Genomic DNA, 26869 nt, shown 5'->3' on the forward strand with positions numbered 1-26869 from the left:
AGTATACAGATACAAGCAGGGCCATAGTGAAAGAATGGTTACAAAGATGAGAAAGAGAGAGTGGGAAGCACCTGCTTCCAATTTGTCTAATATACACTGTAAATAGTACCTGCTTCCTTGACTGGAAAAGCTCTAAGAGAAAACTGCTCCACTGCATTAGAATGCATGCATATATATGCTTATACTCTCATGTAGCTGTACTGAAAGATATCATATGGGTCTCAAAATTCAGGCAGGGCAAATCTCAGTAACAAGATCACACAATAACCTATCCATGGTAAGGCTCTAAAGATAAGGATAGATTTGAACATAACTCTAAACATTATTTTAAGTCCTCCCCATGTCCACACAGCATGCATTTCAAACTGGACCAAGTAAAGACTCCAACACCATCTAGAGAGAAAAGCAGTGGTTTTGCTGTGGGGATACCATCTCTCCAGGTATTGAATCCCTGACCTCTCTCTTAGCGTAATAACTAATTATCTCATATTTTAAAATAATCAATGCATATATATATGTAACAGATTTAAGCTATAAGAAGAGTACAAATATTTTCCATCTATGTGCAGTAAAAAAGATTACTTGCAGGCAAGTTTACTGAGTATCTGTCTCTTTTGGCTTTTTAATTCCCAGGAATGTTTGAGCTGACCAATAAGACTTTGCTACTAAGTTCAATTCTCAATGCTTCGTCGCTTAATGGACTACACAATGGCCCTATTTTATATCATTAACCTTTCTGTGGGCCTGATGAACTAAGGGCTCTCTCCACAGAAATATCTATTTAAAAGTACATATAAATATAAGATTTTTGCCAATGGAGAATTTTTGTCTTAGAAGCTGTCCTAACATCTGAACGTTGCTTACCTTCCTTACTTTCTCCAAAACCCTCTGGAAATCTATTTCCAGAGCCTAAGTTTGTATACTAATTCCTCCCATTTCCACCACTTAGCAGGGTAAAATGCCCTTCCTGCACTGTTTCTTTATAATCCTATAATTCTCTTATAAATTAAATGACTGTATGCATTATGCTGTATTATTTTAGTTGATTTCCTATCAACTAGAAGTGTTCACTCTGAACTCCAGCTTCTCTCAATGCACCCTGTTGCATCCTGCCACAAGGCCTTTGCACCTGCTGCTCCCTTCAGACAGCAATTAAGGCTCACTTCCTAAGGGAAGCCTTTCTTACCTGACCATAGCAGGTTCTTTTCTGATGCTCTCAGACATCATTTTTTTTTTCTTCCCCTCTGGAATGAGAGCTCCTTAAGACCAGAAACTGCGTCAGGTCCCTTTCTATATATCCAGCAAGTCCTAGGGCAAAAATGGTATTCATTAAGTATCCATCAATCAAAACCATAGGTTGACAATTACTGAAGCCAGGCAACTGGTACATGCAGAGTAGGGGAGGGAGGGTGTTTCATTCTGTGTGTGTGTGTGTGTGTGTGTGTGTACCTGAAATTTGTTTAACATTGGGGGAAAAACTCTTTGTGAAAAAGAGACTTATAGCTATATATAAGTAATCTTCAATAAGTAAAAGAGTCTATAAACAAACTGAACTTGTTCAGTTTTGCCACTGAGAACTAGTATCAATGAGTAAAATCCAGAATTTTGGCTTCACATAAGAAAGAATTCTCCATTACTTAAAAGCATCTGGAAGTAAAGCTGGTTCCAAAGAAGAAAGGGAGGACTTTGCCACTGGGGTAGTTATACTCAAGCAGTTGGATAATCAGTGGATTCCTAGTTAGGGGATTAAAGGACCAAATGGGAAAAAGGAACTTGAAGAAATCTTCAAATCTTTTGAATATCTGAAAACAAAGTTTATTGTCTTAAAATAGATATACGGAAGTCAATATAATGATACACAGAAGTCAATATAAAAATAATTATTGATTTCACAGTTTGTATAAAGCATATATAAAGAATGAAGTTTTTACTTAAAACTAATCTCCTTGAAAGCCTTATCTTGCAGGTGTTCACTCTGCACTCCAGCTTCTCTCAATGTGCCCTGCTGCATCCTGCCACATGGCCTTTGCACATGTTGCTCCCACTGGCGCCCACCACCACGCCCGGCTAATTTTTGTATTTTTAGTAGAGACGGGGTTTCACCATGTTAGCCAGGATGGTCTCGATCTCCTGACCTCGTGATCCTCCCACCTCGGCCTCCCAAAGTGCTGGGATTACAGGCGTGAATCACCGCACCTGGCCCAAGGCATTATTTTTATACTTTATCATGTAAATATAACATATTTTCAGTAACTTTTAGCTACACAATACACAAAATAAATTTATTTCTCAGAACACTTATAAGATTGTGATAAGCCAAATGATGCTGAAGTCAAACTGTGGGTTATTAAGCTGGAAGAATATATTGTATGGACATGAAGTTTAACGAGGATGTTTAGGTAATAAAGAAGTAATGAGAGATTCAGGACAGATGGACAAGCGGACAAGCATCAGGTCATATAAACTATTTCCACATGTATGTCTGAAGGAAGATATGAAAATGCCCAAGATAGGAATCATTTGTGTTGCTAAGAAACACTAAGGTTGATGAGTAAACTGTCTCTCTTACAAAGACCAGCTAAAATCATGTCATTTATCAATGCAACTCGATTAATAACTATTCACTTTAGAAAACAGATAAAATAAACCAAAAGAAAGGCAAAAATTTTAACACTCAGAAATCACTAATGTATATAATGTATACAGGGACATTTAGTGTAGTATTTTATTGACTTCCATCAAAAGTGTTCATTTAGGACAAAGTTACAAGATTCTACCTTTGGCTTTAAAATTATGACTAAAAAAACACTCTATTAAAGTACAAAAAAATATTCTATTCACAAAAAAAATCACTTATAGCTAATACACAAAGTATTTCAAATTCCAAAGAAATAAATTCTAACAAGGCTAAACAACACTGTTTCAGGACTATTTCATTTTTGTTTCAATTTTGGAAAAATAACCCTGATGTTTGAATCAGAGCCACGTTCCAACACTGCACAATGTTGAAACCCCTCAGGCTCAATCCTATTTCTTATAAACTTTAGCTTTAATTTTGGTCCCAACATGAACTTTCACCCAGACTACACTTTCACCCAGGTCACCATCACCATTATTAGGGCCAACCGTGGACTCGGTCTCTCCTGCACTTCAGAGACAAATGACAAAACAAGAAAAAGGTGAAGAGAAGTCTTCAAAATGAGTATAAACTTCAAAGAATGATTGCTTTATAATGAAATAATTTATATCGGAGAGGTGTGAATTTGGAAAAGACTTAGCTTAGTTTGCCCTACATATGGAAAACTATTATTATTACTGTTTTAGTTTTATAAGTTGATTTCCTCTGATATTAAGGAATAATGTATTATGTGATTTACTAACATTCCAAATCTACAAATTAGAAAATACAAGAGTCAAAAAAATCCTTTACCTTTTCATCATGAAAATCTTAAATTATACCCAACAGTACGGAGAAAAGTTCAATGAACCACCATCACCCAGCTTCAACAATTATCATTACTCTGTCAATTTTACCTACAAGAAATACATTATTGAATAATGCAAGAGCAAACTGAATTGAGACATTCTTTTAAAAGTGTGCCTGCCAGGTTGACCACGCAGAAATGATGGATTTCATGTAAAAACTTTGTTTTTGTCTCTTTCTGGTCTATTAAACCTACTCAAGAATAAACCAACTCCTGGCCTATAGTAAAAATTCATATAATCCTCAGAACTTTTCTGGTCCCTCGTAAGTAAGAGAAAATCATATAGTCAATTTAAATGACAGGTGTGAGCCACAGAGCTGGGCTGGATTCCATCTCTTAAAAAAAAAAAAAAAAAAGTCTTAGGTAATCAGGGAAAATTGAATATGGACTGTATAGTATACATTATTATACCAATGGTAAAGACCTCGGTGTGGTAACAGTATTATGACTACATAGGAGAATATGTTAATTCTTAAGATAAACAAGCTGAAGGGGTAAAATGTCACTTTTGAAAGGTTCAGCCCCATCCCACTGCCCAAAACAGTATATATATGATATATACTGTGGCTACATGTTAATAACTGGTAAAAGGTATGGGGTGTTTATTATATTGTATTGTTTCAACATCCAATAGGCTTCAAATTCTACAAAATAAAAAGACTAGACCCAAATAACAACCAAAACTCCAAAGTACACGTAACATTAAATCTATGCTCTTCACTCAGCTGGGGCCTGCCCAGCGCCAGCCACTGTCAGTGAAGGAACAGGATCCTCCTCATCTCACCAATTTCTCTTCCACCATCTTCCTGAGTTTTCTGAGCCCACCAGGATCAAGGTCAGGAAAGGGAGGAGAGGTCAGGCATACAAGACAGTTCTTGATTGCTATCTGTAGCAAAATGATCTAGGGCTATGGCAGAGGGGATATGGCAGAGTGTTTAACACTAATTCTTCCTCTCTTGGGGAGCTTATGTGCACTCTTCCAATGGTATACTCTTCCAATTGCAAATATCCTGCCAGAGACACTGCTCTCTCTCTGCTAAAAGCTCTTAATGCCTCCTTAGCTTCTGACCCCTGGTGGTACACAAACAGCCCATTACTGCTGGGATCTTCTTGCCCTGGCAGGAGACTTCTTCTTCGGCAGGATCCCTTTAAAAATGACAGGTTGATTTCCCTGTTGACAGAGAAGAGTGCAATTACTTCCCAAACCCACCGCTACTGCTATAGAACACTTCAGCTTTCCCAGGTGGAGTCAAGCACCAATATCTTGTGACCCCAAGATAGACTTTAGTTGAAACTTCTCTCACTAGACTTGACAAAAGATTCAGAGACCTCTAACTTGTGAGAGACAAGGGTAAGACATACAGCACTCTGATGACCTGCAGAAAAATTCGTCTAACAAAATCTTACCCCCAGCCCCCCGCTTTGATAGCACCTATGTGAGTAAAGGGATTCAAATGTCACAAAACCAGCTTTCTATAATTCTGCATATGGTCTAGCACTTCCTTTGGATATAGACGCATGTGTTGAATACTGGTGCCTCAATTCAAAGTTCCAGTTTATCATCCTAGGAACTCTATTAATGGTGTATTCTCTACACACATCTTGGAAAGCTGTTGTGAAGGCTAAAAACTTCTCACATGTAAAACTTACAGAACAGCACTTGGGCTCACAGTAAGCCCTTACTTAATGCTAGTTACTACTATAATATAGAGTTCTCTTTTCAAATTTTTTAGAAATTTCAAAAACAAGTGTTGGTAAGAATATGGAAAAACTGAAATCCATGTACACTGCTGGTGGGAAAACAAAATGGTGCAGCCACTACGGAAAACAGTACACCAGTTCTTCAAAAAATAAAAATATGATCCTGCAATTCCACTTCTGGGTATACATCTCAAAAGAAATGAAATCAGGGACTTGAACAGATTATTTGTACACCTACATTCATAGTAGCATTGTTCGCAACAGCCAAAAAGTAGAAGAGTCCATCAATGGACAAATGGAGAAATAAAATGTGGTATATGTATATACAATGTAGTATTATTCACCCTCAAAAAGGAAAAACATTCTGACATATGCTACAACATGAATGAACCTTGAAGATATTATACTAAGTAAAATAAGCTAGTCGATCAAAACATGGCAAATGCTGTATGATTCCACTTGTATGAGGTACCTAGAGTAGTCTGCCAGGGACTGCCAGGTTGCCTGCGGAGTGAGTACCCACTGCCTAATGGGTACAGTTTCAGTTGAGGAACATGAAAAGCTTTGGATAAAGATGGTAGAGATGGCTGCACAACAATGGGAATGTACTTAATGCCACTGACCTGTACACTTAAAAATGGTTAAAACAGTAAATTTTATGTTAGGTTCATTTTACCACAGTAAAAATTATTTTTTAATTGTCTATAATTAAATGGTCAAATGATACACAAACTGCACGAAATAAATATAAATGAACAAGTGGGGGAAAATGCTAATGCAAGCCACTACCCTACATCCAGTAATCTCACTCCTAAATACACAGCCCAAATAACTTACACATAAAACAAGTATTAAAATTGTGTGCAGATGTTCATCACAGCATTATGTCTAAGTGGTTTTAGAGGCAATCCATACATCCATTACCTGGATAACTTACAAAGGAACCAAACTATGTTTAGAAGTATTTAGCTAGAGATATACACCATAACATGTCTAAATTAAAAAGTGTCAAAAGTGAAAAAGAAAGCTTGAAGTTTGAATTTAAGATATACATAATATACAAACTGTTCTATATTTTTCAAAGACATGTGCCAATCCAAGGTAATATGCCAAACACATGCAAGTCAAGGTCTACTAAGGGAGACTGGGACAGGGGTGCAAAACAGGGGTAGGGATAGGGGATAAAGGAAAAAATAACTCAAAACAAGAAAACGGTCTTGTCCAGTCTATTGATGAGTATATGTTATCAGCTAAGGAGGATAAGTAATGCAAATCTGTGAACCAGAAGCCCCCAAAATTTTTAGCATTAACTATATTTCCTTTCCCAAATATCTGCAAATGTTTACTCTGAGGCACTCTTAATCATAAGCATTTAGTCTGACCATCTGTTTACTAAAGGCTAGCACATTGAAAAAAATAAAGAAAATGGGTTTTTTTTCTAGCCAATAGCAATGTCAATGTTTTAATCTTTATAAAAAAAATCTGATTAAGACCAAAATCCTTCCAATAAACCATTTTTTACATTTCTATTACCTTTACACAAAATACCACAGCTATGCACCTAGTAAAAAAAATATGTACCTTTTTTCTTTTGTCTTAGTTTAGTGTTTGCTTGGGGTTTTTTTGTTGTTGTTTTTTGGGGTTTTTTTTTTTTGAGACAGAGTCTCGCTCCGTTACCCAGACTGGAGTGCAGTAGCATGATCTCAGCTCACCGCAACCTCCGCGTCCCAGATGCAAGTGATTCTCCTGCCTCAGCCTCTGGAGTAGCTGGGACTACAGACGCGCAGCACCACGCCCAGCTAATTTTTGTATTTTTAGTAGAGAAGGAGTTTCGCCTAGTTGGCCAGGCTGGTCTCAAACTCCTGACCTCAAGTGATCCACCCTCCTCGGCCTCCCAGAGTGCTGGGATTACAGGCATGAGCCACCGTGCCAGACCCTGTATCTTCAAGAAAATTAACAAAGTATGAATTTCCATGCTGGTAATTATTTCCTAAATAGCATTTCCAAAGATGCAAATATCACAACCTGAATTCACAGAATAAACTGAATCATCCATCTTATTAAACACGGGATCAGGTACAAAATATAGCCATAAGAGGCTGGTTTTTCTGTTTTGTTTTGTTTTGTTTTTTGAGACGGAGTCTCGCTCTGTCGCCCAGGCTAAAGTGCAGTGGCCGGATCTCAGCTCACTGCAAGCTCCGCCTCCCGGGTTTACGCCATTCTCCTGCCTCAGCCTCCCGAGTAGCTGGGACTACAGGCGCCCACCACCTCGCCCGGCTAGTTTTTTGTATTTTTTTTTAGTAGAGACGGGGTTTCACCGGGTTAGCCGGGATGGTCTCGATCTCCTGACCTCGTGATCCACCCATCTCGGCCTCCCAAAGTGCTGGGATTACAAGCTTGAGCCACCGTGCCCGGCCAAGAGGCTGTTTTTTAAAAGCACAGACACTACCAATGCCCACAGGCTTTCTGGAGGAAACGTAAGTATTAAATGGCAGGTTCCTCAAACAGTGGCCCCAAAGCACTAATCAAGACCTCTGAAGGCCACTGCCACTCCCCCAGGAAGCATGTCTTTTTTATCTTTTCAGTGCCAGCACGGGCACATCATGGGTCCTCAAGAAGTATTTTTTGAAGGGATGACCTCAGTGAATGGCAGTAGGTATAAATAAGTGGAAGAGTGTATAAAATTAAACAATGACAACTTTCATTATCTGAAGGACTATCTGAAAATAGACTGCTCAGTAGTGAAAGCTGTGCTAGGCAAAGCACATTTGGCCCTCCCTGATTTATACACCTAGATATAAGCCTCTGAGAACCTCAAAGGGCCACCACACATCCAAGTGCTCCTCCTCTACCTACAATGGCACTCATCTCCACACTTAGGGCATACAGAAAATATCAGTCTACCATAGTCATTGAGGGTTTACTTGTTTTCACCCCATGCCACCACAAATATTGCTTTTCCTCAATTTTATATATATATAATTATATACATATATAAAAATACATACACACATGTATGTCTGTTGACTAAAAGATATTAAGCTAAAAGAGTCATAAAATAAGTAAAAAGAAAGATATGATTACACTGGAGAACGAGAGGGGTAACCAACTCAGATTGCCTGTAGCAATCTCCCTGTCTTTACTGAACACTACACAGATGAAATGAAGGGACCCTATATTTCTATCTGTTCCCTAACTTAGAATTACAGCCATACAGAAAGGTATGGAAAGCATCATACTTAGACAGTACACTCATATCATAAACTTATTACCTCAACAAGCCACACTGAAAATCAGGATACACCTGCCAAATTTATCTATAGTTTCTATTTTAAAGGCTGTTTTCAGCCAATATTCAATATGTATTCACAGAACATCAACTATGTGCCCACTTCTAGGCCAGTCAGAACACTGGCCTATGGCAGAATCAAAGATGAGTATAGCATTCAATGAGCTTACAAAGTAGTAAGGAGTTTTTGACAAATATTCAAGAACTATAACCTAGCAAGAAAACTAGTAACTGTAACTAGTAACTAGATCCTAGTAAGAAAAGCACCACAATGCCAGGCATGGTGGCTCAGGCCTGTAATCCTAGCACTTTGAGAGGCCAAGGCGGGTGCAGAATTTGAGGTCAGAAGTTTGAGACCAGCCTGGCCAACATGGTGAAACCCTGTCTGTACTAAAAATACAAAAATTAGCCAGGCATGATTGTGCACACTTGTAATCCCAGCTACTTGGGAGGCTGGGGAAGGACAATCGCTTGAATCCAGGAGGTGGAGGTTGCAGTGAGCAGAGATCGCACCATTGCATTCCAGCCTGGGTGACAGAACGAGACTCATCTCCCCCCCCCAAAAAAAAAAGAAAGAAAGAAAGAAAAGAAAAGAAAAGCACCATAATAAACACATGAGAGACTTTGAAGAATGGTGAGGCTTTTCACAAAGAGCACTGAAGATAGGCTTTCAACAAAGGAAACAGTATTACCAAAGAAACAGAGGCTAGTAAAGTAGTGCTGGCCAAGATGGTGAACTACTATGTTAAGTATAAAAAAGTAGAATATGCAGACACAAGACTTACTGGACAGGCCCTTAAGTACCAAGGTTAAATATTAAAACCTCCTTTTGTGAATAATGAAGATGATTTCTTTAAAAAAAGGTTGTTTCAGGGATAATGGAGACGCTGAAAACTGAAATTGGCCTCAATATGGACAAAATACTGGAGGAGGAAAAGATAAATTAGCAAAATTACGAGACAAGCATTTTCAAAAGTCTAAAGCACGTTAAGTCTACATCATAAAATAATTTAAAAAGAAGAGATATCATCAAGCAAAGGGTGGAAAATGTTCAATAATTTTTTGTGATGGGATATGTATAAATAAAACACTTTTTAAGATATATGCAAAAACTTTTAATTTTTTCTTAAGTTTCAATACTAAGAAGGGAGTAACAGGGCATTTCCAATATTGACTTTGATTAGCCAGCACCAGGCTTGCCCACTTCATACCATAATCAACCAGAAAATTGGATAAATACATAAAACAATCATTTTCAGACAGTGGACAATAATGGCAGCAATGAACTACGATCCCTAAAAGAAAGGGAAACCCTATGATAGCACCAGTTTTCTGCCTGGAGGCATTCTACATCATGGTGGGAGATACTAATTACATGGTGGTTCAGTTGAGTTGAGGGAACAGATATCAGAGTTTTAGGGAGCCTGAGGTTGCTTAAATTTGTAAGTGTACAGTACATAAGTAATAGGAGCTAAAAAGAGGAAAAGCACCACATGTCTGCACAGGGGTTCCATGTGTACTCTTCTGATGAATATTCTAAGATTCCATGAGACTAGTAAAAGAACAAATATGAGAGAACAATAACCTAAACACTTCCAAAAGGTCACAGAAGCCTAGAAGACAGGCAGATTTGGAATAAAAGAGTAGAGGGACTTCGTTGACCATGCACAGCATTCAGCAGAGGATACAGAAGAATCACACCTAAAAATAAAATTAATTTACTTCTATAGTAAAGGATATTCAAAACAACCCTAACAAACAAAAACTAGCCCCAAGAAGATAAAGCTGATTCACAAAGAATGTAAATTACCTGCTAAAACCGAAACTTTTTTAAAAGACAATAAAATCAAGACATTCAATAATGCAACATTTACAATCCCCATCAACAAACCAAATATTACCAGACATACAAAGTAGAAAAATGTGGCTCCTAAGACAAAAATCAGTCAATAAAAAATAGATTCAGAAATAACAGATATGATGGAACAAACATACCAAGATAGCAAGTACACCAAACAATAAATATACTAAAACAGTACTTGACAATGTATTTAAGAATTATTTTAACAGAAACAGGATCTCGCTATATTTGCCAGGCTGCTCTTGAACTCCTGGTCTCAAGTGAGCCTCCCGCCTCAGACTCCCAAAGTGCTGAGATTACAGAAGAATTTATTTCTAAATGTAATATGATAATAACTAAAAGCTATTTTAAAAAATAGAACTTTCAGAGGTAAATACAAACTTCATTTATAACTTAAAATACAAAGACACAGATGAGAAATTCTGATTTGACTTGCATTTCACAACAGTAAATGATACTGAGAGCATCTATGCATATGCCTACTGTTAGAAAAATGTCTATTCAGATACTTTTCACATTTTTGAATTGTCTTATTTAATTGTAAGAGTTCTTTATATATTGTGGATACAAGTCCCTCATTACAAATATAACTTACAAATATATTCTTGCATGTTGTGGGTTGGTTTTTTTCACTTTATTTTTGATAGTGTCTTTTGAAGTATAAAGTTTTTAATTTTGATGAAGTCCAGTATATTTATTTTTTCTATTGTCACTTGTGCTTTTGGTGTCTTGAAAAAGGCTTTGCCTAACCCAAGAACAAGTAGACTTACTCTTACGTTTTCTTTGAAGAGTTTTAGAGTTTTAGTTCTTGCATTTAGGTCCATAATCCATTTGGCATTAATATTTTAATATACAGCATATTAAAGGGGTCCAACTTTATTCTTTTGCTAGTGGATACACAGCTATCCCCAGCACCATCTGCTGAAAAGACTATTCTTTCTTTATTAAACTGTCATGACACCCTTTAAAAATCAATTGAATATAAAAGTCAGGGTTTAATTCTAGGCTCTCAGTTATATTCCAGTGACCTATATGTCTATCATTATACCAGTATTGCCCTGTTTTAGGTACTGTAGCTTTGTATGAAGTTTTGAAATCAAGAACTATGACTCCTTCACTTTTGTTGTTCTTTTTCAAAGCTGTTTTGAAAATTCTGAGTACCCTAAATTTCCATGTAAGTTTTAGGATCAGCTTTGCCTTTTCTGAGGAAGAAAAATGGCAGCTGAGATTGCCTTGAATCTGTAGATCATTTGGGATAATACTGACATCTTAACAATATTAAGTCATCTAGATCCATGAACATGGGATGTCTAAATTCTTTAATTTCTTTCAATAATTTCTGGTAGGTTTCAGAGTACCATTTTTTTTACCGCTTTTCTTAAATTTTCTTAGTTTCTAGATGCAATTATAAATGGAATTTTTACTTTCATTTTTGTTCACTGCCAATGTATAGAAATATAATTGATTTCTGTATATTGCTATTATACCTTGCAAGCTTGTTGATCTCATTTATGAATTCTAATACATTTTAGTGATTCCTTAGGATTTTCCATATAGAATATCATGTCATCTACAAATAGAGGTAGTTTTACTGCTTTCCCATTTGGATGCCTTTATTTCTTTTTCTTGACTAATTGTTTTGGCTAGAAAGTCCAATACAAAACTGAATAGTGAAAGCAACGTTCTTGCTCTGTTCCTCTTTCACTATTAAGATGCTGGCTGTGGTTTTTACATAGATGCCTTTTCCCATGTTGAGGAAATTTCCTTATTATTATTAGAGTATTTTATCATAAAAAAAAGTGTCAGATTTTGTCAAACGCTTTTCCTGCATCTACTGAAACAATCATGACCTTTATACCAAAATCTGACAAAGACATTACAACCCTACTCCCTGGTTTTAGTCAGCTCAGGTTTCTATAACAAAATACTATACAGACTGGGTGGCTCAAATAACAGGAATTTATTTCTCACAGTTCTGGAGGCTGTGATGATCAAAATGCCAACCAGTTCAGTTAGCTGGTGAGGGCCTTCTTCCTCACTTGTAGATGGCTGCCTTCTCACTGTGTACTCACATCAAAGAGAAAGAGTGAACTCTGGTTTTTTCTTCTTCTTCTCTAAGAAGGCCCCACCCTCACTGACCTCACCTAAACCTAATTACTTCTCAAAGGCCTCAATTCTGAATACTATTGTGAGTTAGGGCTTCAACATAAGAATTCTGAAGGAACACACACAGTTCATAAGAGCCCCCCAGGAAAAAAAAAAAAAGTGATAGGCCTCATTAAACATACATCCACAAATCAATAACAAAATTAAGCAAATCAAATTTTGCATAGTAAAAGAATATATCCTTCATAGATAACATAAAAATCCATGAAACAATGGAGTTTATCACAAAAATGCAAAGACAGGTTTAAGATTCAAAATCTGATCAATTCAATTCACCATATTAACAAGTATTAAAAGAAAATACAAATGATTCACCCTATAAATGCAAAAAAAAAAAATGACAACATTGAACATTCATATGCAATTTAATAAAAGCTTTCAGTATACTTAGAATAAAAGGGAACTTGCTCTACCTGATATGGGACATCTGCAAAAAACTTAGAGCTAATATCACACGTAACAGTGAAAGTCTGAAAGCTTCCTCCCTGAGATTAGAAACAAGGCAAGGATGTTCACTCTCACCACTTCTATTTAACACTGCACTAGTCTGTGCAATGTTAACAGTGTCCTAGTCTGTACTTTAACACTGTCCTCATCTGTGCCGTAAAGAAAGAGAAGTAACAGACACTAATATTGGATAGGAATAAAACTGTCTTTATTTGTGATTAACAAGATCATACACATAGAGCATCCTGAGGAATTCACAAAAAAAAAGTCAAAAGCATTAATGATTAAATTAACAAGGTTCAATATATAAAAATCAATTATAGTTCTGTATAGAAACAATGACAAACTGTAAATTTTTTAAACAGCATTTTCAACGGCATTCAGAAATATAGTTCACATCTTATTCACCTAGGATAAATTTAATAAAAGACCCAAGAGATTAGCACACTGAAAACTACAATATATTACTCAGAGAAATGAAAGAATAACTAAATTGAGGTATACTATATTCATGGTTTACAATAATTCAATCATTTAGACACTAATGTTCCCCAACCGATCCACTGAATTCACAAAATGGAAATTAAAATTCCTAGAAGTATTTTGTAAAAATGTACAAGCCGATTCTGTAATTGATATGGAAATAGAAAAGACAGAATAGTGAAAACAATTTCAAAAGAGAACAAAAAGAACTTACACCATGTGATTTCAAGACTTACTACCGAACAAACAGTGTGATGTTGGCATGACAGACATACAGATCAATATAACAACGTCCAGGAAAAAAACTCACACATAAATGATTGGTTGATTTTTTTTTTTTTTTTTTTTTTTTTTTGAGACAGGGTCTCACACTGTCGCCTGGGCTGGAGTGCAGTGGCGCGATCTCAACTCACTGCAGCCTCTGCCTCCCCGGTTCAAGTGATTCTTCTGCCTCGGCCTCCCGAGCGGCTGGGATTACAGATGCCCACCACCACGCCAAGCTAATTTTTTGTATTTTTAGTAGAGACGAGGTTTCACTATGTTGGCCAGGTTGGTCTTAACTCCTGACCTCGTGATCCACCCGCCTTGGCCTCCCAAAGTGCTGGGATTACAGGCGTGAGCCACTATGCCAGGCCATGATTAGCTGATTTTTAACAAAAGTTTCAAGGTAATTCAAAGGAAAAGAACAGGTGGATATAGAAGAGACAAACCTTGATCCTTACTGCACACTATACACAAAAATTAACTCAAAACAAATCAGAGACCTAATGTAAAAGCCAAAACTGTAAAACTCTTGGGAGAAAACACAGAAAATCTTTTACAACCACGTATTAATCAAACATTTCTTAGACATTTGCCAGGCACGGTGGCTCACACCTGTAATCCCAGTCCACACTGGGCAACAGAATGAGACTTCATTTCAAAAAAAAAGAAAAAAAGAAAAAAAAAACACAAAGATTTCTTAGATTACCAAAAAAAAAAAAAAAAGGAAAAGGAAGAAAGTAAGCACAGACCACCAAAGAAAATGTCGATAAACTACACTTATTCTACAGACCAAGAGAAAACATCTAACAAGAACTTGTATCTAGATATATAAAGATATAAAGAACTATTATAACTGAATGACAAGAAACAACTTTTTTAAAGGACAAAAGATTGTATCAGCTATTTCACAAAAGAAGTTATATAAATGGCTGATGAATAAATGAAAATATCAACATCACTGGTAATCAGAAAAATGCAAATTAAAACCACAAGGAGATACCAGTATGCACCCAACAGTGTCTGAATTTAAAGAATTATACCAAGTGCTGGCCAGAACGTGGAGCAACTAAAATTTTTTCATACACTGCTAGTGAGTATGGTACAATCACTGAAGAAAATAGTTCTTCAAAGCAATTTCTTACAAAGTTAAGCATAAACTTACCATATAAAACAGCAATCTTACTACTGCATAACCAACCCAGAAAAATCAAAGCCTATTTACACAAAAGCTCACACCTTGAACGCTCATGGTAGTGTTATTCACTATAGGCAAAAAACCTGTAAACGCCCCAAATGTCCATGAACAGATACATGGATAAGCAAATTGTGAGCACATTAATACAAGAGAACACTATTCTTTACTGAAAGGAACAAACTAATGAGACACACAATAACATAATAAGACTCAAAAACATCATGCTATAGAGAGTATATAATGTATAATTCTATTTATTTGAAACTCTAGGGCAGGCAAAACTAATTCATAGCGACTAAAATCAGATCATTAGTTGCCTGGAGATGCGGATGAGACAGGAGTGACTACAAACAGACACAAGGAAACTTTTGAAGTGATGGAGATGTTCTGTACCTTGATTAGAGTAGTAGCTACATGAATGTGTAAATCTGTCAAAACATTAACTTGTACATTTAAAATAAGCACATTTTACTATATGTAAATTATACCAATAAATATGATTTAATTAAAAAGAAGTAACATTCAGCCATTAGGAAATAGCATCATCCCCCAAAGATATCAATAAAAGACAAATCAACCTAACTACAGGTTTAACCCCTAAGTAATAAATCTTTTATGGTCTTTTATCATTCAATCAATTATGCATTAAGTGCCAACTGTGTGCCAGAAATGACTCCAAGTCTGATGGCACAGGAGTAAACAAAACATAAAGTACTTTGCAATCATCAAGCTTTCATCCTGAAAGAAAAAGATCATAAAAAGTAAAGCAAAATATACAGTAAGTTGGTTTGGGAAAGAGCAAATCAGACATATAAAGTAGTTGCAGGGAGAGGGACATTTTAAATAAGATGGCCAAAGAAGGTCTCACTAGAGATGCAACATCTCAAGACACAAGAAAGATTAGGGAATAAGTTAAGCAGTCATCTGGGGGATGAGCATTACAAGTAGAGGGAACACCAAGTGCAAAAGCCCCAAGGCCAGCTATTCCAGAAACAATATTGAGTCAAATAGGAATGGGAGATAGTAAATGAAGTCAAAAACTGAGGTATGAATAAAGAGTAGGTAGAGAGTCAAAAAATGAGTTTGCAAAGGGGGCAATATCATTTAAGCCTTATAAGCTACTACAAAGACTTTACCTTTTACATTGAGTGAAAAAGAAAACAAATGAAGCTTTGAAGAATGACAGGATTTAACTTGTTTTAACCTAAATACTCTGGATACTGTACTGAGACCAGACTGATGTGCTGGGTTTCAGGTTGTGAGAGGAAGCTGAGAGACCAGTCAAGAGGCTACTAAAATAATCCAAGTAAGAAATGATACTGGCTTTGGCCAGGTAGTGGTAGAAGGAGTGAAAGTGAAAGGAATGAGGCACATCCCCCATATATCTCCCAACTTCCTGAGCCCAGCACAAACACATTCCTCCAGATTTCTTTCAAACTTCAGAAAAACATCACCTGGGAGATCTCCGATAAGGAATGCTAAATGTATAATGTTAACCAATTGTAATGCAGTAACCGAGAGAACTACCTTGTTCCCTGTAACTTTACATATCCTGTTTACATCGGGCTATAAAAAGCAAGCACTCGCATTGTTCAGGGCCCTCTTGTATGCTGTAGAATGGAGGGACCAAGTTCGAACTTGTAGTAAAGATCCTTGCCACTTGGCTTTGACTCTGGACTCTGGTGGTCTTCTTTGGGGAACAAACGGTCTGGGTATAACATCTGGGGGCTCGTCCGGGATTCCCCCAAGCCCACCAGACCCCTGGTCAACGGATCTACTAGGATCGATCTACTGATAGGTGAGCCGGCTCGTCTCCGTTTGTCTGTCTGTGTCTGTTCTGAATCTGAATCTGAATCTGTGACTCATGAGGTCTGAAACTGGAGCTGGCGCCATCCTGGTGGACGCACTATAGGACGGCCAGCGGAGACTGGTGGGAGACGTCCCCTGGCTCTCGTCTGATCTAAATTGCGATCTGGGCTGCCGGAGCGTGATCGCGATCCGAGCAGCTAACTCTGACCCGGGCTACCGGTGCGCGCTTGCGATCTGGGCTGCCGGAGCGCCATCACGATCCGAGCAGCTAACTCTGACCCGGGCTACCGGTGCGCGCTTGCGATCTGGGCCGCCGGAGCGCGATCGCAATCCGAGCAGCTAACTCTGACCCGGGCTTCCAGAGCACACTCGCGATCCGGGCCGCCGGGGCGCGTTTGCAATCTGGGCAGCAGCTGTCTCCGACCCGGGCTGCCGGGGCGCGCTCGCGATCCGGACCGCCGGGGCGCGTTTGCGATCTGGGCAGCAGCTGTCTCCGACCCGGGCTGCCGGGGGCGCTCGCGATCCGGACCGCCGGGGCGCGTTTGCGATCTGGGCAGCAGCTGTCTCCGACCCGGGCTGCCGGGGCGCGCTCGCAATCTGGACCGCCGGGGCGCGTTTGCGATCTGGGCAGCAGCTGTCTCCGACCCGGGCTGCCGGGGGCGCTCGCGATCCGGGCCGCCGGGGCACGTTTGCGATCTGGGCAGCAGCTGTCTCCAACCCGGGCTACCGGGGCAAGCTCACGATCTGAGCCCCCGGAGCGCGTTTGCAATCTGGGCAGCAGCTGTTTCCGGGGCTGCCGGAGCGTGCTTGCAACTAGGTATCGGTCAGATTTCCTTTACAGGGATTCTAACCTATCTTCCTTTACAGGCAGAGACTACAAATTATTACAGGATGGGTAATACCCAGAGCACTCCTCTATCTCTCCTTACAAGTAATTTCAAGGAAGTAAGAGCGAGGGGCCATGATCTTAGTATAGAGATCAGGAAGGGAAAGCTAATTACTCTGTGCCGCTGCGAATGGCCTGCCTTTGATGTGGGGTGGCCACCCGAAGGGACGTTCCGACTTGCTATCATCACTAAAGTCCAAGATTTTCCTACCTGGGCATGCCGGCCACTTGGATCAAATCCCATATATCCTCATATGGCAGGACCTAGTTGAGAACCCGCCTCCTTGGCTGTCACCTTTCCAATTAGCCCCTGAACCTTGTAAGGCACTGGTTGCTCGGCTGCTAAAATCCAAGCAGCCGATTGCCCCCCCCATCCTGTTTTACCTGATAGCGGGGACCCACTGTTCACAGAACCCCCTCCATACCCCTCCGGGCCACAGGCCCCCGCCCCCTGGGCTGAGCCGCGGGAGGGAGCAGGCGGACGGGAGGCGGCCGGCACACACGGACCCGCTGAGAGTGAAAGTAACTCTGAAGGGGCGGCAGGGCGGACTCGAGGGCGCGCTTCGCGGGCTAGCCCCCACCCCCAGCCGCCTGACTCCACAGTGGCTCTACCCCTTCGGGAGATACGACCCCCAGATGACACGGGAATCCCCAGGCTCCAGTACTGGCCATTCTCTACCAGTGATCTGTATAACTGGAAAACCCAGAGTGCTCGGTTTTCAGACAACCCCAAAGATTTAATGGCTTTACTGGATAGTGTCATGTTCACCCACCAGCCCACTTGGGATGATTGTCAGCAGCTCCTCCGAATCTTGTTCACAACGGAGGAGCAAGAGAGAATACAGGTAGAAGCTAGAAAGCTGGACCCGGGGGACGACGGTCAACCGACTGCCAACCCCGACCTCATAAATGCAACTTTTCCTCTGACCAGGACCGCGTGGGACTACAACATGGCAGAAGGTAGAGGACGGCTACGCCTTTATCGCCAGACTCTAATGGCGGGTCTCCGGGCAGCTGCTCGCAAGCCCACTAATTTGGCTAAAGTATACTCTGTTCTGCAGGGAAAGACAGAGAGCCCAGCTACCTACTTAGAAGATTAATGGAAGCTTTTAGACAGTACACCCCCATAGACCCAGAGGCTCCAGGAAGTCAGGCAGCTGTTATAATGTCTTTCGTAAATCAGGACACTGTTTTAGAGTTGAAAGACGCTTTCTCCAGTTTGCCTTTAGCCCCTCAGAGCCAAAAGCTCTTCGCCTTCTAGTGGAATGACCCTGGAAGGGGCATAAGTGGCCAACTGACATGGACCAGGCTGCCGCAGGGATTCAAAAATTCTCCTACCCTGTTCGATGAGGCCCTCCATGAAGACCTGGGTGAGTACTCACGTAAGCACCCTGAAATAACTTTACTACAGTATGTTGATGACCTCCTGATTGCTGCTGAGACCCAAGAAGCTTGTATTCAAGGGACCAAAAGTCTCTTACAAGCTCTGGGAAATCTAGGCTACCGAGCCTCGCCAAAGAAAGCTCAAATCTGTAAGCCAGAAGTAACATATCTGGGGTACCTGCTAAAAGGAGGGCAGCGCTGGTTAACAGACGCTCGGAAGCAGACTGTTCTGCAGATCCCCAGGCCACAATCCACCTGACAAGTGAGGGAATTCCTGGGGTCGGCGGGATTTTGTAGACTATGGATACCTGGGTTCGCAGAACTGGCTAAACCCTTGTATCAGGCAACACGGGGGCAGCAGCCATTTAATTGGACAGACAAAGCGGAGTCGGCTTTCCAACAGATCAAAACCGCCCTACTCTCTGCACCTGCACTGGGACTACCTGATGTCACCAAGCCCTTCCACTTATACGTGGACGAGAGTAAGGGTGTCGCCAAGGCGGTAATAACTCAGAACTTAGGCCCCTGGTGGAGGCCGGTTGCCTACCTGTCAAAGAAGTTAGACCCAGTGGCTGCCGGGTGGCCCCCTTGTCTCCGAATGATTGCGGTCACGGCTCTGATGGTACAAGATGCTGATAAACTTGTCATGGGTCAAGAATTGCGGGTCGTTACCCCACATGCCGTCGAAGGTGTACTCAAACAGCCACCTAATCGATGGATAAGTAACGCCCGGCTCACCCACTACCAAGGACTACTACTAAATCCTATCAGGATAACCTTCCTGCCCCCAACGACCTTAAACCCTGCCTCGCTGCTGCCCAACCCGGACCTGGACGCGCCACTCCATGATTGCACCGAGATACTAGCTCAGGTGCACAGAGTTCGAGAGGACCTGCAGGACCGCCCACTCCCTGACACTGACCTCGTCTGGTTCACTGATGGGAGCAGCTTCATGCATCAAGGCCAGAGGTACGCTGGAGTGGCAGTGACTTCAGAGACTGAGGTAATCTGGGCGGAACCCCTGCCCCCGGGGACATCAGCCCAGAAGGCCGAACTGATAGCGCTCACCCAAGCTCTTACCTTAGGGGCAGGGAAAAAGCTGACAGTATATACAGACAGCCGATATGCTTTTGCTACGGCGCACATACATGGGGCCATTTACAGGGAGCGAGGGTTACTAATGGCTGAAGGAAAAGAGATAAAAAACAAGCAAGAGATCCTAGCCCTGTTAACAGCGCTATGGAACCCAGAAAAGTTGGCCTTGTGCATTGCCCAGGGCATCAGAAACCAACCACTCCAACTGCTCAAGGCAACTTTCTGGCAGACCAAACTGCAAGAAATGTAGCAAAGGCTCCCAGCCAACTCCTTGCACTCCAGCTCCCTGACCCAGGCCCCCGAGACTTGCCATATTCCCCTATTATTCAGAACAAGATCTCCAGTGGATTGACAAACTTCCCCTGAAACAGATCCAGAATGGGTGGTAGACTGATACTAATGACTAAACCATCCTACCAGAAAAATTAGGACGACAAGTATTAGAACACATCCACCGACCCACCCACCTGGGTGCTCGGTGGATGATAGACCTGATCAGACGCTCTAAGCTCAAATTCAGACATACAGCCGAGAAGGCCAGCAGCATGGTGGCAAGTTGCAAAGTCTGCCAGCTTAACAACGCCTACCCCCAATCCCAGACTGCAGCGGGAACAAGGCTCAGGGAACCAGGCCCGGTATCTACTGGGAAGTAGATTTTACTGAAATAAAGCCAGGAAAGTAGGGGTATCAGTACTTACTTGTCTTTGTAGATACTTTTTCAGGGTGGACTGAAATATTCCCAACCAAAAGAGAAACTGCTCAGGTCGTAGCAAAGAAAATTCTGGAAGATATCCTTCCCAGGTATGGCTTCCCCGTCCAGATAGGGTCAGATAATGGGCCCGCCTTCGTCACTAAGGTAAGTCAGGATTTGGCTTCCATCCTTGGGGCAAATTGGAAACTACATTGCGCGTACAGGCCCCAGAGTTCAGGACAGGTAGAGAGGATGAATCGGACCTTAAAAGAGACCTTAACTAAATTGACTATGGAGACTGGCGCTAATTGGGTGGTCCTTCTCCCCTACGCTCTGTTTCGGGCCTGTAATACCCCTTACAGACTGGGCCTTACCCCTTACGAAATCACGTATGGCAGACCTCCACCCCTGGTTCCCAGCTTAAAAAGATGATCTGCTTAAGTCTGAAACAGAAAATGTCTCTGAATTCTTATTTTCCCTACAAGCCTTGCAGAAAATTCATCAAGAAATCTGGCCCAAGCTGAAGGAACTATATGAGACCGGCCCCCCACCGACACCCCATCCATACCAGCTGGGAGACTGGGTCCTGGTTAAGCGACACCGACAAGAGACCCTAGAACCCAGGTGGAAGGGACCACTCCAGGTACTCCTGACCACACCCACCGCCCTAAAGGTAGAAAGCATCGCCTTGTGGATCCACTACACCCACATCAAGCCAATGGACCCAACCTCCGACCTTCTGGGACCAATCACGGCAGCGTCTGAAGCACCGGCCACGTGGACTGTGGACAGAGCTAAGAACAACCCCTTAAAACTCACCCTGCGCCAGCAACATAGCTCACTGCAAACATGCAGTTAGGTAGTCTAGCCCTAACGTTAGCCACCCTAGTGGCCGCTGGGGAAAACACCAAACCAGCATCTAATCCCTTTGTCTGGAGATTCTGGCTTTATGAAAACCGAACCCACCCTGGACAACCTCATAAGCCCAGGAAGTTATTGGCCAGTGCTGATTGCCCCTCCTCAGGGTGCAATAACCCAATCTTACTAAATTTTACTGGCTTTCAAAGAGCCAAACCAGTGACACCAATTCCAGCCTCTGCAGCATCACTGCAGTGCCCCCTAATATCACCCTAAGGGCTACACCGGGCATATTCTTCTGGTGTAATGGGACATTATCTAAGGACCTATTAGTCCCTCTGTTACCAACCTACTGTGTCTTCCTGTCACATTAGTTCCCCGGTTGACTCTATTAACTGCTGGCGAGTTCCTAGGGTACACCGGTAACTGGACTAGTACTGCTATTCACCCAGTCCCTAGACCGAGACCTGCACGAGCCATATTTCTCCCCCTCATTGCAGGAATCTCCCTCACTGCATCCCTCATTGCGGCCGGGATGGCGGGGGGAGCCCTAGGTCACACCCTCATAGAAAGCAACAAGTTGTACCAACAATTTGCCATTGCTATGGAGGAGTCAGCTGAGTCCCTTGCCTCCCTTCAGCGGCAGCTCACGTCCCTAGCCCAGGTAACCTTGCAGAACCGGAGGGCCCTAGACCTACTCACTGTGGAAAAAGGTGGTACATGTATGTTTCTGAAAGAAGACTGTTGTTTCTACATAAATGAATCAGGGCTCGTAGAAGACCGGGTCCAATAGTTACGCAAGTTAAGCACTAAAGTAAAAACACGGCAGTTTGCTTCAGCTGCAGACCAATGGTGGAATTCCTCTATGTTTTCTCTGTTAGCCCCCTTCCTTGGACCCCTGCTAAGTCTACTATTTCTGCTAACCGTAGGACCTTGCGTTGTTAACAGAATTTTGCAGTTTGTCAGGGAAAGGTTTGACCCTGTTCAGCTCATGGTCCTCAGAGCCCAATACCAACCTATAAACGCTGAAACAGAGTCAGACTTATAAGACCCAAGATTGGCTCTAGAGTTACCTGAAAAGAAGGGGGGAATGAAAGGAATGAGGCACATCCCCCATATATCTCCCAACTTCCTGAGCCCAGCACAAACACATTCCTCCAGATTTCTTTCAAACTTCAGAAAAACATCACCTGGGAGATCTCCGATAAGGAATGCTAAATGTATAATGTTAACCAATTGTAATGCAGTAACCGAGAGAACTACCTTGTTCCCTGTAACTTTACATATCCTGTTTACATCGGGCTATAAAAAGCAAGCACTCGCATTGTTCGGGGCCCTCTTGTATGCTGTAGAATGGAGGGACCAAGTTCGAACTTGTAGTAAAGATCCTTGCCGCTTGGCTTTGACTCTGGACTCTGGTGGTCTTCTTTGGGGAACAAACGGTCTGGGTATAACAAAAGGTGATGAGATTCAAATTCTAAATATATTTTCATGGTAGAGTCAACATGAACTACTGATATAAACTGTGAATGTGAAAGAAGAAGAGCCAGGGATGACTCCAACGTTCTTGGTCTGAGTAACACCAATGGACTTAGATGGCAAAGATTAAAGATGAAACAAGTTTGGGTAAAAAGATCAGCTCAGTTTTAAGTATTTTAAGATTTATATTCCTTTAAATATCCATATGGAGATGTCATAAGACAGCTGGATGTGTGTCTAGAGTTCAGAGAAAAAAAGATTTTTTTTTTTGGCAAAGTAAATCACTGGATATGATGGTATGTGTGTATGTGAAATTTTTAGGAAATAATTCCATACTTGATTTTAATATATCAGGGCTTCAGCACTGAGACTAATGGATTGTTTGTGTGTTTTCTGATTTACATAAATCCATACAAGTCTGCTAGGCACTTCACACCTTTATTTTTACTTTCACATCTGAAGTACAGCAATATGGATAGATAAGGTGTGTATTTAAGATAATAACATGAACAGACACATTCCTAGAGCCATAGCTATTTAAAAGTGACACTAGCATCAAGATACTCATTCTTATTCTAAAGAGAGCTTTAAAAAACAATCACTTGTTATGAAACTAATTGCTCTGCCAAGTGCTTCTTAGGATATGTAAAAATCATCATCTTCTCTACATTTTACTCTTTTAAATCAGGGAAAGTAATAGACTTTGTGATTAGACTTAGAAGTTTGGTTTTGATGCTTATAACCATCCAGGTTCTAAAGTGAGTAACGTTTCCAACTTGATAATGCACACATAAAGGAAGACACATTACATATCACTAGAGAACTGCAAAGATGACATAAAAATACCAAGATTCAACTGGAATTACAACATAGGCAAGCAAGCTTAATTGATGGTTGAAAGCATTATTTAAAAAGTAAAATTATCATTTTCCAATGAGAATTACCTCTCCTCAGTCGCCCATTTCCATGGCTTTGTTTGTTCCCTCATGCCAGAATGCCTCTCTTCCTACTTGATATCCTTTTGTTCTTTCCAGATCCAGCCCAAAGTTGGCCTCCTCCACAGACTCCTCGGAACCCCAGTGGTATTCACAGTTAATTCCGAATTCCCATAGTACTGCCATCTACACATTTAGAGCACCTATGTAATTCTGCCACGAATTAACTTTAGCTATTTACACTAAAGCAAATGCTCCCTGAGGACAGAAAACGTCACCATCAACTTTGCCTTTCATGAAATGCCTAGAACAGTACCTTACATATTCTGTTTAAGCACTCATTAAATGTTTATTCTAAACTGAACAAAAATCTTATTAAACTAAAAAACTGGTCAAGTGAACTGAACTCAATGGAATATATGCTTTCAACATACTTTTCTGGATCTCACTTTCCTATCTCTCAACACCCCAGACAAGGCCCATTATTTCTCAGTCATTCTCAAGTGACTTCACAGAAGAGGGGTTATCAATTACAGTAAGCAAAAAGGTGACCCCTCCATCTTGCATAGTTCCCTATTGTGAGAGTTACAGTCTTTTTTTTTTTTTTTTTTTTTTTTTGGAATAAAAACAGAGTCTCACTATGTTGCCCAGGCTGGCCATAGACTCCTGGGCTCAAGTGATCCTCTGGCCTCAGCCTCCCAAAGTGCTGGAATTACAAGCATACGCCACTGCACCCAGCTGGGAAACACACTCTTAGGCTAACCTCCCATTATCCTGCCCACAGTCCCTTCACATGGCAAGCAGCCCTCCTTGGCAGGATCCATCCAGATAACTCAAGCCTGGTTACCTCCCACCATCACCACTTGCACCACAAAAAAAGTCATGCCTTCTTAACCACACAAGATGGACACATGCAGACTCCTCCACCTACTGCTCTCTCACTCAACATACCATCTCAGTTAGCTCCAGTCATCCTCCTCCCCTCCAGGAACAAGTCTATGTTCAAGTGTGCTCCCAACTCACAGAAATGTCATGTGATATGGTTAGGTTTTGTGTCCCCACCCAAATCTCATTGTAATTGTAATCCCCAGGTGTCAAGGGAGGAACTCAGTGAGAGGTAACTGGATCACGGGGATGGCTTCCCCCATGCTGTTCTCATGACAGTGAGTGAGTTTTCCTGAGATCTGATGGTTTTGTAAGTGTTTGGCAAGCTCCTCCTTTGCTCGTCCTTCTCTCTCGCCAGCCACCATGTAAGATGTTGCCTACTTCCCCTTTCGTCATGTCTGTAAGTTTCCTGAGGCCTCCCCAGCCATGCAGAACTGTGAGTCAATTAAACCTCTTTTCTTTATAAATTACCCAGTCTCAGGTATTTCTTTATAGCAGTGTGAAAATGGACTATAATCACGTTTTCTCAAAAACTCTCTGGAAGGTGCCACTGCAGCATAAGGAAACAAGATTCTGCAGCTCATTAAACATCTAGACAAATTACATAATCAATCTACATTTCTGGCAGACAAATCCAAATCCTGGGTTGGAAACAAAAGGTCCATTTGGGGAGAAACAGAGAAATATCACAAAACTAACTCCTCACTAGATTAACAGCTCCATTTGAATGACACTTTTAATCTCTCTTCTAATTTCTCCTATATGCGGGAAACAGGTGTTGTGGGTGAACCAAGTCTATTCTCTTTCACTAAGCCCCACATCCCTCTTTAGAAAGCAGGGTTACTTACTACCCTTTGGTTTCAGCTTTGGAGCTTTAGCAAAAATACTGAAACAAACAACTCCTGGTCATCATTCTATTATCAAAAGTGTATAATCCCCCTACATTTACCACTTACCTATTATGAGACCTCTCATTTTAAGCAACTCAATGTGAAATACAGATTTATGAAAACATGAGGGGGAAAGTACTGACTAAACATATCAAGGAAAAAGAAAAAAGGAGATTCTTCAACTGGTCATACAAATTTTACCTTAAAGATGAATATTATTCATATTTAATTAAATATACATTTTGTGAAGAGTCAACTGTTTACAATGGAAAATGTCCACATTAGAATCTAGATTAAAACATGCTACCTGCAAAATGAAAATGAGAAATTCTGTGCAACCAACCAGGTCAGTAACTGCATATCTACTTATCAATAATTTCATATATACTTCATAATCAATCTTATTATCATTAGGGCTTTTTTAAAAAAATAGATGTATCTTTAAAATATACTAGATTTCAGCTATTACATGAAGAATACTCCTACAGGCTCTCTGGCTTTCTAAGAACCACTTAGTACAAACCAATATTTGTTCTTAGTACAAAACACAGACATCTACAAACTCGAACTAACAATGCATGGTAGAAACGGGTATAACCATTTAGGAAAAGTTAAACATGTAAAGTTATATATATACCAATCCTATAAAAGAATAATTTCACTCTTATGTATTTAACCCACAGAAAATGGAATACATGTTCATAAAATGACTTATAAAAAATTCTGTTTATAGTAATATGATTTGCAATAGCCAATAATAGAAAAACAGTCATATGCTCATTAACTGAAGAATGGTAAACAAATTACAATAAAATAAAACACTGCTCAGCAACAAAACAGAATGAACCACTAATACATGCAACAACATGGATTCATCTCAAAAACATTATGTTGAGAAAAAGAAGTCAGATACAAAAGAGTATATATTCTATCATCTCATATATATGAAGCTCAAGAACAGGCTAACCTAATCTATGGAAATAGAAATCAGAACACTGGCTGCCTGTGGGGAGATGAGGAAAGGGAAGGCCTGATAGAAACAGTGCGTTAAGGGGGCCAGGCGCAGT

At 40.7% G+C, this 26869-nt stretch overlaps 1 protein-coding gene across 28 annotated transcripts in view; it reads right to left on the minus strand.

The window, feature by feature from the left end:
• Positions 1-26869, minus strand: part of GTDC1 (glycosyltransferase like domain containing 1) — a 393230-nt gene that overhangs the window by 360967 nt on the left and 5394 nt on the right. For 7 of the 28 annotated variants that reach the window (XM_007964889.3, XM_038000660.2, XM_038000662.2 and 4 more), the window contains exon 1: positions 1187-1538. The exons of 1 other annotated variant lie outside the window; for it this stretch is intronic. The gene's annotated coding sequence lies outside the window, so the exon portion shown is untranslated. Of the gene's footprint in view, positions 1-1186; positions 1544-4269; positions 4899-26869 lie in introns of those variants that run through there. 20 more of the 28 variants (XM_007964893.3, XM_007964892.3, XM_007964901.3 and 17 more) reach the window with 15 other exon arrangements.

This window comes from Chlorocebus sabaeus, chromosome 10 (genome assembly GCF_047675955.1).
Source record: "Chlorocebus sabaeus isolate Y175 chromosome 10, mChlSab1.0.hap1, whole genome shotgun sequence".
NCBI lineage: Eukaryota > Metazoa > Chordata > Mammalia > Primates > Cercopithecidae > Chlorocebus > Chlorocebus sabaeus.